Source organism: Pelobates fuscus, chromosome 3 (genome assembly GCF_036172605.1).
Source record: "Pelobates fuscus isolate aPelFus1 chromosome 3, aPelFus1.pri, whole genome shotgun sequence".
Classification (NCBI taxonomy): domain Eukaryota; kingdom Metazoa; phylum Chordata; class Amphibia; order Anura; family Pelobatidae; genus Pelobates; species Pelobates fuscus.
In genome coordinates, this window is record NC_086319.1 from 399,831,692 (window position 1) to 399,847,590 (window position 15,899).

The window sequence follows — 15,899 nt, forward strand, 5'->3', positions numbered from 1 at the left end:
TAGGGGATGTAACATTTGTGGGGTTTAATGTATTTTTAGGGCACATTTTGCTTGTTGCGGGAAAAGATTAACTTTCCCTGACCGGGAATCGAACCCGGGCCGCGGCGGTGAGAGCGCCGAATCCTAACCACTAGACCACCAGGGAACTGTGAGCTGCTAGAAACTGTGAGAAAACGAGTTTGTGGTATCCAGAAGCTCAAGGTTTCCACGCGACAGTGCAATTCAAACGTTTGCCTTTTAAGGCACTGAAAATGTCAGCAAGGTCCATTCTTACACAGATTTCCTCAATGCGCCCTAATTAGACTGCAGCAAGATCGCTTATTTTAAAGGCAAAAAGGAAACCGATTTCAAATTAAAGTGCGAGCACCACCTGACAGCTTCAATCAACCATTATTTAACCATCTCATTATCTCCATTTCCTGGGCGTATCATAGCTCTCCTCCCTCTCCAAGTGAGTTTGCCACGAGCTCCTGGAGGAGCCTGCTGCCAGCCTCCTACCCACAGATTATGGGCCCTGCAGGGAAACCTGTAAAAGCCTACCAAACGTGACCGACTGTTAGCACTGATTTCATGGAAATGTTTTGGGCATAGGATCATGTGCATGCTTGGTCAAAATTATGACTTCCAGGAAATTCCTGAACCCCTGAACTGATATGTGTGATCTTTGGATATGTTGGTCACCCAGATCAGGGCTATTAGGGGATGTAACATTTGTGGGGTTTAATGTATTTTTAGGGCACATTTTGCTTGTTGCAGGAAAAGATTAACTTTCCCTGACCGGGAATCGAACCCGGGCCGCGGCGGTGAGAGCGCCGAATCGTAACCACTAGACTACCAGGGAACTGTGAGCTGCTTGAAACTGTGAGAAAATGAGTTTGTGGTATCCAGAAGCTCAAGGTTTCCACGCGACAGTGCAATTCAAACGTTTGCCTTTTAAGGCACTGAAAATGTCAGCAAGGTCCATTCTTACACAGATTTCCTCAATGCGCCCTAATTAGACTGCAGCAAGATCGCTTATTTTAAAGGCAAAAAGGAAACCGATTTCAAATTAAAGTGCGAGCTACACCTGACAGCTTCAATCAACCATTATTTAACCATCTCATTATCTCCATTTCCTGGGCGTATCATAGCTCTCCTCCCTCTCCAAGTGAGTTTGCCACAAGCTCCTGGAGGAGCCTGCTTGCCAGCCTCCTACCCACAGATTATGGGCCCTGCAGGGAAACCTGTAAAAGCCTACCAAACGTGACCGACTGTTAGCACTGATTTCATGGAAATGTTTTGGGCATAGGATCATGTGCATGCTTGGTCAAAATTATGACTTCCAGGAAATTCTTGAACCCCTGAACTGATATGTGTGATATGTGTGGTCACCCAGATCAGGGCTATTAGGGGATTTAACTATTTGTGGGGATTTATGTATTTTTAGGGCACATTTTGCTTGTTGCGGGAAAAGGTTAATTTTCCCTGACCGGGAATCGAACCCGGGCCGCGGCGGTGAGAGCGCCGAATCCTAACCACTAGACCACCAGGGAACTGTGAGCTGCTAGAAACTGTGAGAAAACGAGTTTGTGGTATCCAGAAGCTCAAGGTTTCCACGCGACAGTGCAATTCAAACGTTTGCCTTTTAACCCCTTAAGGACCAAACTTCTGGAATAAATGGGCATCATGACATGTCACACATGTCATGTGTCCTTAAGGGGTTAAGGCACTGAAAATGTCAGCAAGGTCCATTCTTACACAGATTTCCTCAATGCGCCCTAATTAGACTGCAGCAAGATCGCTTATTTTAAAGGCAAAAAGGAAACCGATTTCAAATTAAAGTGTGAGCTACACCTGACAGCTTCAATCAACCATTATTTAACCATCTCGTTATCTCCATTTCCTGGGCGTATCATAGCTCTCCTCCCTCTCCAAGTGAGTTTGCCACGAGCTCCTGGAGGAGCCTGCTTGCCAGCCTCCTACCCACAGATTATGGGCCCTGCAGGGAAACCTGTAAAAGCCTACCAAACTTAACCGACTGTTAGCACTGATTTCATGGAACTGTTTTGGGCATAGGACCATGTGCACGCTTGGTCAAAATTATGACTTCCAGGAAATTCCTGAACCCCTGAACTGATATGTGTGATCTTTGGATATGTTGGTCACCCAGATCAGGGCTATTAGGGGATGTAACATTTGTGGGGTTTAATGTATTTTTAGGGCACATTTTGCTTGTTGCGGGAAAAGATTAACTTTCCCTGACCGGGAATCGAACCCGGGCCGCGGCGGTGAGAGCGCCGAATCCTAACCACTAGACTACCAGGGAACTGTGAGCTGCTTGAAACTGTGAGAAAACGAGTTTGTGGTATCCAGAAGCTCAAGGTTTCCACGCGACAGTGCAATTCAAACGTTTGCCTTTTAAGGCACTGAAAATGTCAGCAAGGTCCATTCTTACACAGATTTCCTCAATGCGCCCTAATTAGACTGCAGCAAGATCGCTTATTTTAAAGGCAAAAAGGAAACCGATTTCAAATTAAAGTGCGAGCTACACCTGACAGCTTCAATCAACCATTATTTAACCATCTCATTATCTCCATTTCCTGGGCGTATCATAGCTCTCCTCCCTCTCCAAGTGAGTTTGCCACAAGCTCCTGGAGGAGCCTGCTTGCCAGCCTCCTACCCACAGATTATGGGCCCTGCAGGGAAACCTGTAAAAGCCTACCAAACGTGACCGACTGTTAGCACTGATTTCATGGAACTGTTTTGGGCATAGGACCATGTGCACGCTTGGTCAAAATTATGACTTCCAGGAAATTCCTGAACCCCTGAACTGATATGTGTGATCTTTGGATATGTTGGTCACCCAGATCACGGCTATTAGGGGATGTAACATTTGTGGGGTTTAATGTATTTTTAGGGCACATTTTGCTTGTTGCGGGAAAAGATTAACTTTCCCTGACCGGGAATCGAACCCGGGCCGCGGCGGTGAGAGCGCCGAATCCTAACCACTAGACCACCAGGGAACTGTGAGCTGCTAGAAACTGTGAGAAAACGAGTTTGTGGTATCCAGAAGCTCAAGGTTTCCACGCGACAGTGCAATTCAAACGTTTGCCTTTTAAGGCACTGAAAATGTCAGCAAGGTCCATTCTTACACAGATTTCCTCAATGCGCCCTAATTAGACTGCAGCAAGATCGCTTATTTTAAAGGCAAAAAGGAAACCGATTTCAAATTAAAGTGCGAGCACCACCTGACAGCTTCAATCAACCATTATTTAACCATCTCATTATCTCCATTTCCTGGGCGTATCATAGCTCTCCTCCCTCTCCAAGTGAGTTTGCCACGAGCTCCTGGAGGAGCCTGCTGCCAGCCTCCTACCCACAGATTATGGGCCCTGCAGGGAAACCTGTAAAAGCCTACCAAACGTGACCGACTGTTAGCACTGATTTCATGGAAATGTTTTGGGCATAGGATCATGTGCATGCTTGGTCAAAATTATGACTTCCAGGAAATTCCTGAACCCCTGAACTGATATGTGTGATCTTTGGATATGTTGGTCACCCAGATCAGGGCTATTAGGGGATGTAACATTTGTGGGGTTTAATGTATTTTTAGGGCACATTTTGCTTGTTGCAGGAAAAGATTAACTTTCCCTGACCGGGAATCGAACCCGGGCCGCGGCGGTGAGAGCGCCGAATCGTAACCACTAGACTACCAGGGAACTGTGAGCTGCTTGAAACTGTGAGAAAATGAGTTTGTGGTATCCAGAAGCTCAAGGTTTCCACGCGACAGTGCAATTCAAACGTTTGCCTTTTAAGGCACTGAAAATGTCAGCAAGGTCCATTCTTACACAGATTTCCTCAATGCGCCCTAATTAGACTGCAGCAAGATCGCTTATTTTAAAGGCAAAAAGGAAACCGATTTCAAATTAAAGTGCGAGCTACACCTGACAGCTTCAATCAACCATTATTTAACCATCTCATTATCTCCATTTCCTGGGCGTATCATAGCTCTCCTCCCTCTCCAAGTGAGTTTGCCACAAGCTCCTGGAGGAGCCTGCTTGCCAGCCTCCTACCCACAGATTATGGGCCCTGCAGGGAAACCTGTAAAAGCCTACCAAACGTGACCGACTGTTAGCACTGATTTCATGGAAATGTTTTGGGCATAGGATCATGTGCATGCTTGGTCAAAATTATGACTTCCAGGAAATTCCTGAACCCCTGAACTGATATGTGTGATCTTTGGATATGTTGGTCACCCAGATCAGGGCTATTAGGGGATGTAACATTTGTGGGGTTTTATGTATTTTTAGGGAACATTTTGCTTGTTGCGGGAAAAGATTAACTTTCCCTGACCGGGAATCGAACCCGGGCCGCGGCGGTGAGAGCGCTGAATCCTAACCACTAGACGACAGGGAACTGTGAGCTGCTAGAAACTGTGAGAAAACGAGTTTGTGGTATCCAGAAGCTCAAGGTTTCCACGCGAAAGTGCAATTCAAACGTTTGCCTTTTAAGGCATTGAAAATGTCAGCAAGGTCCATTCTTACACAGATTTCCTCAATGCGCCTTAATTAGACTGCAGCAAGATCGCTTATTTTAAAGGCAAAAAGGAAACCGATTTCAAATTAAAGTGCGAGCTACACCTGACAGCTTCAATCAACCATTATTTAACCATCTCGTTATCTCCATTTCCTGGGCGTATCATAGCTCTCCTCCCTCTCCAAGTGAGTTTGCCACAAGCTCCTGGAGGAGCCTGCTTGCCAGCCTCCTACCCACAGATTATGGGCCCTGCAGGGAAACCTGTAAAAGCCTACCAAACGTGACCGACTGTTAGCACTGATTTCATGGAACTGTTTTGGGCATAGGACCATGTGCACGCTTGGTCAAAATTATGACTTCCAGGAAATTCCTGAACCCCTGAACTGATATGTGTGATCTTTGGATATGTTGGTCACCCAGATCAGGGCTATTAGGGGATGTAACATTTGTGGGGTTTAATGTATTTTTAGGGCACATTTTGCTTGTTGCAGGAAAAGATTAACTTTCCCTGACCGGGAATCGAACCCGGGCCGCGGCGGTGAGAGCGCCGAATCGTAACCACTAGACTACCAGGGAACTGTGAGCTGCTTGAAACTGTGAGAAAATGAGTTTGTGGTATCCAGAAGCTCAAGGTTTCCACGCGACAGTGCAATTCAAACGTTTGCCTTTTAAGGCACTGAAAATGTCAGCAAGGTCCATTCTTACACAGATTTCCTCAATGCGCCCTAATTAGACTGCAGCAAGATCGCTTATTTTAAAGGCAAAAAGGAAACCGATTTCAAATTAAAGTGCGAGCTACACCTGACAGCTTCAATCAACCATTATTTAACCATCTCATTATCTCCATTTCCTGGGCGTATCATAGCTCTCCTCCCTCTCCAAGTGAGTTTGCCACAAGCTCCTGGAGGAGCCTGCTTGCCAGCCTCCTACCCACAGATTATGGGCCCTGCAGGGAAACCTGTAAAAGCCTACCAAACGTGACCGACTGTTAGCACTGATTTCATGGAAATGTTTTGGGCATAGGATCATGTGCATGCTTGGTCAAAATTATGACTTCCAGGAAATTCCTGAACCCCTGAACTGATATGTGTGATCTTTGGATATGTTGGTCACCCAGATCAGGGCTATTAGGGGATGTAACATTTGTGGGGTTTTATGTATTTTTAGGGAACATTTTGCTTGTTGCGGGAAAAGATTAACTTTCCCTGACCGGGAATCGAACCCGGGCCGCGGCGGTGAGAGCGCTGAATCCTAACCACTAGACGACAGGGAACTGTGAGCTGCTAGAAACTGTGAGAAAACGAGTTTGTGGTATCCAGAAGCTCAAGGTTTCCACGCGAAAGTGCAATTCAAACGTTTGCCTTTTAAGGCATTGAAAATGTCAGCAAGGTCCATTCTTACACAGATTTCCTCAATGCGCCTTAATTAGACTGCAGCAAGATCGCTTATTTTAAAGGCAAAAAGGAAACCGATTTCAAATTAAAGTGCGAGCTACACCTGACAGCTTCAATCAACCATTATTTAACCATCTCGTTATCTCCATTTCCTGGGCGTATCATAGCTCTCCTCCCTCTCCAAGTGAGTTTGCCACAAGCTCCTGGAGGAGCCTGCTTGCCAGCCTCCTACCCACAGATTATGGGCCCTGCAGGGAAACCTGTAAAAGCCTACCAAACGTGACCGACTGTTAGCACTGATTTCATGGAACTGTTTTGGGCATAGGACCATGTGCACGCTTGGTCAAAATTATGACTTCCAGGAAATTCCTGAACCCCTGAACTGATATGTGTGATCTTTGGATATGTTGGTCACCCAGATCAGGGCTATTAGGGGATGTAACATTTGTGGGGTTTAATGTATTTTTAGGGCACATTTTGCTTGTTGCAGGAAAAGATTAACTTTCCCTGACCGGGAATCGAACCCGGGCCGCGGCGGTGAGAGCGCCGAATCGTAACCACTAGACTACCAGGGAACTGTGAGCTGCTTGAAACTGTGAGAAAATGAGTTTGTGGTATCCAGAAGCTCAAGGTTTCCACGCGACAGTGCAATTCAAACGTTTGCCTTTTAAGGCACTGAAAATGTCAGCAAGGTCCATTCTTACACAGATTTCCTCAATGCGCCCTAATTAGACTGCAGCAAGATCGCTTATTTTAAAGGCAAAAAGGAAACCGATTTCAAATTAAAGTGCGAGCTACACCTGACAGCTTCAATCAACCATTATTTAACCATCTCATTATCTCCATTTCCTGGGCGTATCATAGCTCTCCTCCCTCTCCAAGTGAGTTTGCCACAAGCTCCTGGAGGAGCCTGCTTGCCAGCCTCCTACCCACAGATTATGGGCCCTGCAGGGAAACCTGTAAAAGCCTACCAAACGTGACCGACTGTTAGCACTGATTTCATGGAAATGTTTTGGGCATAGGATCATGTGCATGCTTGGTCAAAATTATGACTTCCAGGAAATTCCTGAACCCCTGAACTGATATGTGTGATCTTTGGATATGTTGGTCACCCAGATCAGGGCTATTAGGGGATGTAACATTTGTGGGGTTTTATGTATTTTTAGGGAACATTTTGCTTGTTGCGGGAAAAGATTAACTTTCCCTGACCGGGAATCGAACCCGGGCCGCGGCGGTGAGAGCGCTGAATCCTAACCACTAGACGACAGGGAACTGTGAGCTGCTAGAAACTGTGAGAAAACGAGTTTGTGGTATCCAGAAGCTCAAGGTTTCCACGCGAAAGTGCAATTCAAACGTTTGCCTTTTAAGGCATTGAAAATGTCAGCAAGGTCCATTCTTACACAGATTTCCTCAATGCGCCCTAATTAGACTGCAGCAAGATCGCTTATTTTAAAGGCAAAAAGGAAACCGATTTCAAATTAAAGTGCGAGCTACACCTGACAGCTTCAATCAACCATTATTTAACCATCTCGTTATCTCCATTTCCTGGGCTTATCATAGCTCTCCTCCCTCTCCAAGTGAGTTTGCCACGAGCTCCTGGAGGAGCCTGCTTGCCAGCCTCCTACCCACAGATTATGGGCCCTGCAGGGAAACCTGTAAAAGCCTACCAAACGTGACCGACTGTTAGCACTGATTTCATGGAACTGTTTTGGGCATAGGACCATGTGCACGCTTGGTCAAAATTATGACTTCCAGGAAATTCTTGAACCCCTGAACTGATATGTGTGATATGTGTGGTCACCCAGATCAGGGCTATTAGGGGATTTAACTATTTGTGGGGATTTATGTATTTTTAGGGCACATTTTGCTTGTTGCGGGAAAAGGTTAATTTTCCCTGACCGGGAATCGAACCCGGGCCGCGGCGGTGAGAGCGCCGAATCCTAACCACTAGACCACCAGGGAACTGTGAGCTGCTAGAAACTGTGAGAAAACGAGTTTGTGGTATCCAGAAGCTCAAGGTTTCCACGCGACAGTGCAATTCAAACGTTTGCCTTTTAACCCCTTAAGGACCAAACTTCTGGAATAAATGGGCATCATGACATGTCACACATGTCATGTGTCCTTAAGGGGTTAAGGCACTGAAAATGTCAGCAAGGTCCATTCTTACACAGATTTCCTCAATGCGCCCTAATTAGACTGCAGCAAGATCGCTTATTTTAAAGGCAAAAAGGAAACCGATTTCAAATTAAAGTGTGAGCTACACCTGACAGCTTCAATCAACCATTATTTAACCATCTCGTTATCTCCATTTCCTGGGCGTATCATAGCTCTCCTCCCTCTCCAAGTGAGTTTGCCACGAGCTCCTGGAGGAGCCTGCTTGCCAGCCTCCTACCCACAGATTATGGGCCCTGCAGGGAAACCTGTAAAAGCCTACCAAACTTAACCGACTGTTAGCACTGATTTCATGGAACTGTTTTGGGCATAGGACCATGTACACGCTTGGTCAAAATTATGACTTCCAGGAAATTCCTGAACCCCTGAACTGATATGTGTGATCTTTGGATATGTTGGTCACCCAGATCAGGGCTATTAGGGGATGTAACATTTGTGGGGTTTTATGTATTTTTAGGGAACATTTTGCTTGTTGCGGGAAAAGATTAACTTTCCCTGACCGGGAATCGAACCCGGGCCGCGGCGGTGAGAGCGCTGAATCCTAACCACTAGACGACAGGGAACTGTGAGCTGCTAGAAACTGTGAGAAAACGAGTTTGTGGTATCCAGAAGCTCAAGGTTTCCACGCGAAAGTGCAATTCAAACGTTTGCCTTTTAAGGCATTGAAAATGTCAGCAAGGTCCATTCTTACACAGATTTCCTCAATGCGCCCTAATTGGACTGCAGCAAGATCGCTTATTTTAAAGGCAAAAAGGAAACCGATTTCAAATTAAAGTGCGAGCTACACCTGACAGCTTCAATCAACCATTATTTAACCATCTCGTTATCTCCATTTCCTGGGCTTATCATAGCTCTCCTCCCTCTCCAAGTGAGTTTGCCACGAGCTCCTGGAGGAGCCTGCTTGCCAGCCTCCTACCCACAGATTATGGGCCCTGCAGGGAAACCTGTAAAAGCCTACCAAACGTGACCGACTGTTAGCACTGATTTCATGGAACTGTTTTGGGCATAGGACCATGTGCACGCTTGGTCAAAATTATGACTTCCAGGAAATTCTTGAACCCCTGAACTGATATGTGTGATATGTGTGGTCACCCAGATCAGGGCTATTAGGGGATTTAACTATTTGTGGGGATTTATGTATTTTTAGGGCACATTTTGCTTGTTGCGGGAAAAGGTTAATTTTCCCTGACCGGGAATCGAACCCGGGCCGCGGCGGTGAGAGCGCCGAATCCTAACCACTAGACCACCAGGGAACTGTGAGCTGCTAGAAACTGTGAGAAAACGAGTTTGTGGTATCCAGAAGCTCAAGGTTTCCACGCGACAGTGCAATTCAAACGTTTGCCTTTTAACCCCTTAAGGACCAAACTTCTGGAATAAATGGGCATCATGACATGTCACACATGTCATGTGTCCTTAAGGGGTTAAGGCACTGAAAATGTCAGCAAGGTCCATTCTTACACAGATTTCCTCAATGCGCCCTAATTAGACTGCAGCAAGATCGCTTATTTTAAAGGCAAAAAGGAAACCGATTTCAAATTAAAGTGTGAGCTACACCTGACAGCTTCAATCAACCATTATTTAACCATCTCGTTATCTCCATTTCCTGGGCGTATCATAGCTCTCCTCCCTCTCCAAGTGAGTTTGCCACGAGCTCCTGGAGGAGCCTGCTTGCCAGCCTCCTACCCACAGATTATGGGCCCTGCAGGGAAACCTGTAAAAGCCTACCAAACTTAACCGACTGTTAGCACTGATTTCATGGAACTGTTTTGGGCATAGGACCATGTGCACGCTTGGTCAAAATTATGACTTCCAGGAAATTCCTGAACCCCTGAACTGATATGTGTGATCTTTGGATATGTTGGTCACCCAGATCAGGGCTATTAGGGGATGTAACATTTGTGGGGTTTAATGTATTTTTAGGGCACATTTTGCTTGTTGCGGGAAAAGATTAACTTTCCCTGACCGGGAATCGAACCCGGGCCGCGGCGGTGAGAGCGCCGAATCCTAACCACTAGACTACCAGGGAACTGTGAGCTGCTTGAAACTGTGAGAAAACGAGTTTGTGGTATCCAGAAGCTCAAGGTTTCCACGCGACAGTGCAATTCAAACGTTTGCCTTTTAAGGCACTGAAAATGTCAGCAAGGTCCATTCTTACACAGATTTCCTCAATGCGCCCTAATTAGACTGCAGCAAGATCGCTTATTTTAAAGGCAAAAAGGAAACCGATTTCAAATTAAAGTGCGAGCTACACCTGACAGCTTCAATCAACCATTATTTAACCATCTCATTATCTCCATTTCCTGGGCGTATCATAGCTCTCCTCCCTCTCCAAGTGAGTTTGCCACAAGCTCCTGGAGGAGCCTGCTTGCCAGCCTCCTACCCACAGATTATGGGCCCTGCAGGGAAACCTGTAAAAGCCTACCAAACGTGACCGACTGTTAGCACTGATTTCATGGAACTGTTTTGGGCATAGGACCATGTGCACGCTTGGTCAAAATTATGACTTCCAGGAAATTCCTGAACCCCTGAACTGATATGTGTGATCTTTGGATATGTTGGTCACCCAGATCAGGGCTATTAGGGGATGTAACATTTGTGGGGTTTAATGTATTTTTAGGGCACATTTTGCTTGTTGCAGGAAAAGATTAACTTTCCCTGACCGGGAATCGAACCCGGGCCGCGGCGGTGAGAGCGCCGAATCGTAACCACTAGACTACCAGGGAACTGTGAGCTGCTTGAAACTGTGAGAAAATGAGTTTGTGGTATCCAGAAGCTCAAGGTTTCCACGCGACAGTGCAATTCAAACGTTTGCCTTTTAAGGCACTGAAAATGTCAGCAAGGTCCATTCTTACACAGATTTCCTCAATGCGCCCTAATTAGACTGCAGCAAGATCGCTTATTTTAAAGGCAAAAAGGAAACCGATTTCAAATTAAAGTGCGAGCTACACCTGACAGCTTCAATCAACCATTATTTAACCATCTCATTATCTCCATTTCCTGGGCGTATCATAGCTCTCCTCCCTCTCCAAGTGAGTTTGCCACAAGCTCCTGGAGGAGCCTGCTTGCCAGCCTCCTACCCACAGATTATGGGCCCTGCAGGGAAACCTGTAAAAACCTACCAAACGTGACCGACTGTTAGCACTGATTTCATGGAAATGTTTTGGGCATAGGATCATGTGCATGCTTGGTCAAAATTATGACTTCCAGGAAATTCCTGAACCCCTGAACTGATATGTGTGATCTTTGGATATGTTGGTCACCCAGATCAGGGCTATTAGGGGATGTAACATTTGTGGGGTTTTATGTATTTTTAGGGAACATTTTGCTTGTTGCGGGAAAAGATTAACTTTCCCTGACCGGGAATCGAACCCGGGCCGCGGCGGTGAGAGCGCTGAATCCTAACCACTAGACGACAGGGAACTGTGAGCTGCTAGAAACTGTGAGAAAACGAGTTTGTGGTATCCAGAAGCTCAAGGTTTCCACGCGAAAGTGCAATTCAAACGTTTGCCTTTTAAGGCATTGAAAATGTCAGCAAGGTCCATTCTTACACAGATTTCCTCAATGCGCCCTAATTAGACTGCAGCAAGATCGCTTATTTTAAAGGCAAAAAGGAAACCGATTTCAAATTAAAGTGCGAGCTACACCTGACAGCTTCAATCAACCATTATTTAACCATCTCGTTATCTCCATTTCCTGGGCTTATCATAGCTCTCCTCCCTCTCCAAGTGAGTTTGCCACGAGCTCCTGGAGGAGCCTGCTTGCCAGCCTCCTACCCACAGATTATGGGCCCTGCAGGGAAACCTGTAAAAGCCTACCAAACGTGACCGACTGTTAGCACTGATTTCATGGAACTGTTTTGGGCATAGGACCATGTGCACGCTTGGTCAAAATTATGACTTCCAGGAAATTCTTGAACCCCTGAACTGATATGTGTGATATGTGTGGTCACCCAGATCAGGGCTATTAGGGGATTTAACTATTTGTGGGGATTTATGTATTTTTAGGGCACATTTTGCTTGTTGCGGGAAAAGGTTAATTTTCCCTGACCGGGAATCGAACCCGGGCCGCGGCGGTGAGAGCGCCGAATCCTAACCACTAGACCACCAGGGAACTGTGAGCTGCTAGAAACTGTGAGAAAACGAGTTTGTGGTATCCAGAAGCTCAAGGTTTCCACGCGACAGTGCAATTCAAACGTTTGCCTTTTAACCCCTTAAGGACCAAACTTCTGGAATAAATGGGCATCATGACATGTCACACATGTCATGTGTCCTTAAGGGGTTAAGGCACTGAAAATGTCAGCAAGGTCCATTCTTACACAGATTTCCTCAATGCGCCCTAATTAGACTGCAGCAAGATCGCTTATTTTAAAGGCAAAAAGGAAACCGATTTCAAATTAAAGTGTGAGCTACACCTGACAGCTTCAATCAACCATTATTTAACCATCTCGTTATCTCCATTTCCTGGGCGTATCATAGCTCTCCTCCCTCTCCAAGTGAGTTTGCCACGAGCTCCTGGAGGAGCCTGCTTGCCAGCCTCCTACCCACAGATTATGGGCCCTGCAGGGAAACCTGTAAAAGCCTACCAAACTTAACCGACTGTTAGCACTGATTTCATGGAACTGTTTTGGGCATAGGACCATGTACACGCTTGGTCAAAATTATGACTTCCAGGAAATTCCTGAACCCCTGAACTGATATGTGTGATCTTTGGATATGTTGGTCACCCAGATCAGGGCTATTAGGGGATGTAACATTTGTGGGGTTTTATGTATTTTTAGGGAACATTTTGCTTGTTGCGGGAAAAGATTAACTTTCCCTGACCGGGAATCGAACCCGGGCCGCGGCGGTGAGAGCGCTGAATCCTAACCACTAGACGACAGGGAACTGTGAGCTGCTAGAAACTGTGAGAAAACGAGTTTGTGGTATCCAGAAGCTCAAGGTTTCCACGCGAAAGTGCAATTCAAACGTTTGCCTTTTAAGGCATTGAAAATGTCAGCAAGGTCCATTCTTACACAGATTTCCTCAATGCGCCCTAATTGGACTGCAGCAAGATCGCTTATTTTAAAGGCAAAAAGGAAACCGATTTCAAATTAAAGTGCGAGCTACACCTGACAGCTTCAATCAACCATTATTTAACCATCTCGTTATCTCCATTTCCTGGGCTTATCATAGCTCTCCTCCCTCTCCAAGTGAGTTTGCCACGAGCTCCTGGAGGAGCCTGCTTGCCAGCCTCCTACCCACAGATTATGGGCCCTGCAGGGAAACCTGTAAAAGCCTACCAAACGTGACCGACTGTTAGCACTGATTTCATGGAACTGTTTTGGGCATAGGACCATGTGCACGCTTGGTCAAAATTATGACTTCCAGGAAATTCTTGAACCCCTGAACTGATATGTGTGATATGTGTGGTCACCCAGATCAGGGCTATTAGGGGATTTAACTATTTGTGGGGATTTATGTATTTTTAGGGCACATTTTGCTTGTTGCGGGAAAAGGTTAATTTTCCCTGACCGGGAATCGAACCCGGGCCGCGGCGGTGAGAGCGCCGAATCCTAACCACTAGACCACCAGGGAACTGTGAGCTGCTAGAAACTGTGAGAAAACGAGTTTGTGGTATCCAGAAGCTCAAGGTTTCCACGCGACAGTGCAATTCAAACGTTTGCCTTTTAACCCCTTAAGGACCAAACTTCTGGAATAAATGGGCATCATGACATGTCACACATGTCATGTGTCCTTAAGGGGTTAAGGCACTGAAAATGTCAGCAAGGTCCATTCTTACACAGATTTCCTCAATGCGCCCTAATTAGACTGCAGCAAGATCGCTTATTTTAAAGGCAAAAAGGAAACCGATTTCAAATTAAAGTGTGAGCTACACCTGACAGCTTCAATCAACCATTATTTAACCATCTCGTTATCTCCATTTCCTGGGCGTATCATAGCTCTCCTCCCTCTCCAAGTGAGTTTGCCACGAGCTCCTGGAGGAGCCTGCTTGCCAGCCTCCTACCCACAGATTATGGGCCCTGCAGGGAAACCTGTAAAAGCCTACCAAACTTAACCGACTGTTAGCACTGATTTCATGGAACTGTTTTGGGCATAGGACCATGTGCACGCTTGGTCAAAATTATGACTTCCAGGAAATTCCTGAACCCCTGAACTGATATGTGTGATCTTTGGATATGTTGGTCACCCAGATCAGGGCTATTAGGGGATGTAACATTTGTGGGGTTTAATGTATTTTTAGGGCACATTTTGCTTGTTGCGGGAAAAGATTAACTTTCCCTGACCGGGAATTGAACCCGGGCCGCGGCGGTGAGAGCGCCGAATCCTAACCACTAGACTACCAGGGAACTGTGAGCTGCTTGAAACTGTGAGAAAACGAGTTTGTGGTATCCAGAAGCTCAAGGTTTCCACGCGACAGTGCAATTCAAACGTTTGCCTTTTAAGGCACTGAAAATGTCAGCAAGGTCCATTCTTACACAGATTTCCTCAATGCGCCCTAATTAGACTGCAGCAAGATCGCTTATTTTAAAGGCAAAAAGGAAACCGATTTCAAATTAAAGTGCGAGCTACACCTGACAGCTTCAATCAACCATTATTTAACCATCTCATTATCTCCATTTCCTGGGCGTATCATAGCTCTCCTCCCTCTCCAAGTGAGTTTGCCACAAGCTCCTGGAGGAGCCTGCTTGCCAGCCTCCTACCCACAGATTATGGGCCCTGCAGGGAAACCTGTAAAAGCCTACCAAACGTGACCGACTGTTAGCACTGATTTCATGGAACTGTTTTGGGCATAGGACCATGTGCACGCTTGGTCAAAATTATGACTTCCAGGAAATTCCTGAACCCCTGAACTGATATGTGTGATCTTTGGATATGTTGGTCACCCAGATCAGGGCTATTAGGGGATGTAACATTTGTGGGGTTTAATGTATTTTTAGGGCACATTTTGCTTGTTGCGGGAAAAGATTAACTTTCCCTGACCGGGAATCGAACCCGGGCCGCGGCGGTGAGAGCGCCGAATCGTAACCACTAGACTACCAGGGAACTGTGAGCTGCTTGAAACTGTGAGAAAATGAGTTTGTGGTATCCAGAAGCTCAAGGTTTCCACGCGACAGTGCAATTCAAACGTTTGCCTTTTAAGGCACTGAAAATGTCAGCAAGGTCCATTCTTAGTGAAAGATAAAATTGTGGTGAGAGCACTCAGAACATGCAGAAATAAAAAATATATTACCAAACTTGGTTAAAATGGGAATATCTAGAACAATAAAGCACAAACACATAGAGTAATATTGTCATAAAAGAGATAAAATAGTAATATGAGACTGGTTACACTCACATATTGCTGAGTCACTTTAAAAGCTGACTCAGACTTAGGGCTTTTGTGGAGATGAGAATTCTTCAGCTTTAGACGTCCTGTACCGGTTATACTTGGTCTGCACTGGGAAGTGTTTCTTCAAATTACTCCAGGAAGCAAGATCCAATATAAAATTTCTTTATTGTAAAATAACTTGATTAAAAAAATAGTATCATATAACTTTATCCAATACAGGTAAAAACGTCCTTAAAAGCGCAATACCACGACGCGTTTCGGCACTCTCAGCCTTTCTCAAGTGGTCTGGTCTTCTCATCTCCTAGATCTTCTTTAAATGCTCTGAAATTTGGCGCCCTTTCGTCGGCGTCTTCTGTCTCTTCCGCTTTCGTCATTTCCAAGCGTCCATCAATTACGTTGCGTCATGACGTTTGGCGCCTACGTCATTGGTCCTCGTCCAGGCGTCAGCTTACGTCATGACGTCTTATGGGCGCCGGACCCGGAAGTAGT

General features: G+C 45.8%; 10 non-coding genes across 10 annotated transcripts; all 10 read right to left on the bottom strand.

Moving 5' to 3' along the window:
* Positions 1-73: 73 nt before the first annotated feature.
* Positions 74-145, bottom strand: TRNAE-CUC (transfer RNA glutamic acid (anticodon CUC)). Its single transcript has one exon. It is a non-coding gene; the product is annotated as a tRNA-Glu (tRNA).
* Positions 146-1,460: 1,315 nt separating this feature from the next.
* On the bottom strand, positions 1,461-1,532 carry TRNAE-CUC (transfer RNA glutamic acid (anticodon CUC)). Its single transcript has one exon. It is a non-coding gene; the product is annotated as a tRNA-Glu (tRNA).
* A 701-nt stretch (positions 1,533-2,233) lies between these two features.
* TRNAE-CUC (transfer RNA glutamic acid (anticodon CUC)) lies at positions 2,234-2,305 on the bottom strand. The gene has a single exon. It is a non-coding gene; the product is annotated as a tRNA-Glu (tRNA).
* A 625-nt stretch (positions 2,306-2,930) lies between these two features.
* Positions 2,931-3,002, bottom strand: TRNAE-CUC (transfer RNA glutamic acid (anticodon CUC)). Its single transcript has one exon. It is a non-coding gene; the product is annotated as a tRNA-Glu (tRNA).
* A 4,797-nt stretch (positions 3,003-7,799) lies between these two features.
* TRNAE-CUC (transfer RNA glutamic acid (anticodon CUC)) lies at positions 7,800-7,871 on the bottom strand. The gene has a single exon. It is a non-coding gene; the product is annotated as a tRNA-Glu (tRNA).
* Positions 7,872-9,262: 1,391 nt separating this feature from the next.
* Positions 9,263-9,334, bottom strand: TRNAE-CUC (transfer RNA glutamic acid (anticodon CUC)). Its single transcript has one exon. It is a non-coding gene; the product is annotated as a tRNA-Glu (tRNA).
* Positions 9,335-10,035: 701 nt separating this feature from the next.
* Positions 10,036-10,107, bottom strand: TRNAE-CUC (transfer RNA glutamic acid (anticodon CUC)). The gene has a single exon. It is a non-coding gene; the product is annotated as a tRNA-Glu (tRNA).
* Positions 10,108-12,119: 2,012 nt separating this feature from the next.
* On the bottom strand, positions 12,120-12,191 carry TRNAE-CUC (transfer RNA glutamic acid (anticodon CUC)). The gene has a single exon. It is a non-coding gene; the product is annotated as a tRNA-Glu (tRNA).
* A 1,391-nt stretch (positions 12,192-13,582) lies between these two features.
* On the bottom strand, positions 13,583-13,654 carry TRNAE-CUC (transfer RNA glutamic acid (anticodon CUC)). Its single transcript has one exon. It is a non-coding gene; the product is annotated as a tRNA-Glu (tRNA).
* A 701-nt stretch (positions 13,655-14,355) lies between these two features.
* Positions 14,356-14,427, bottom strand: TRNAE-CUC (transfer RNA glutamic acid (anticodon CUC)). The gene has a single exon. It is a non-coding gene; the product is annotated as a tRNA-Glu (tRNA).
* Positions 14,428-15,899: the final 1,472 nt, after the last annotated feature.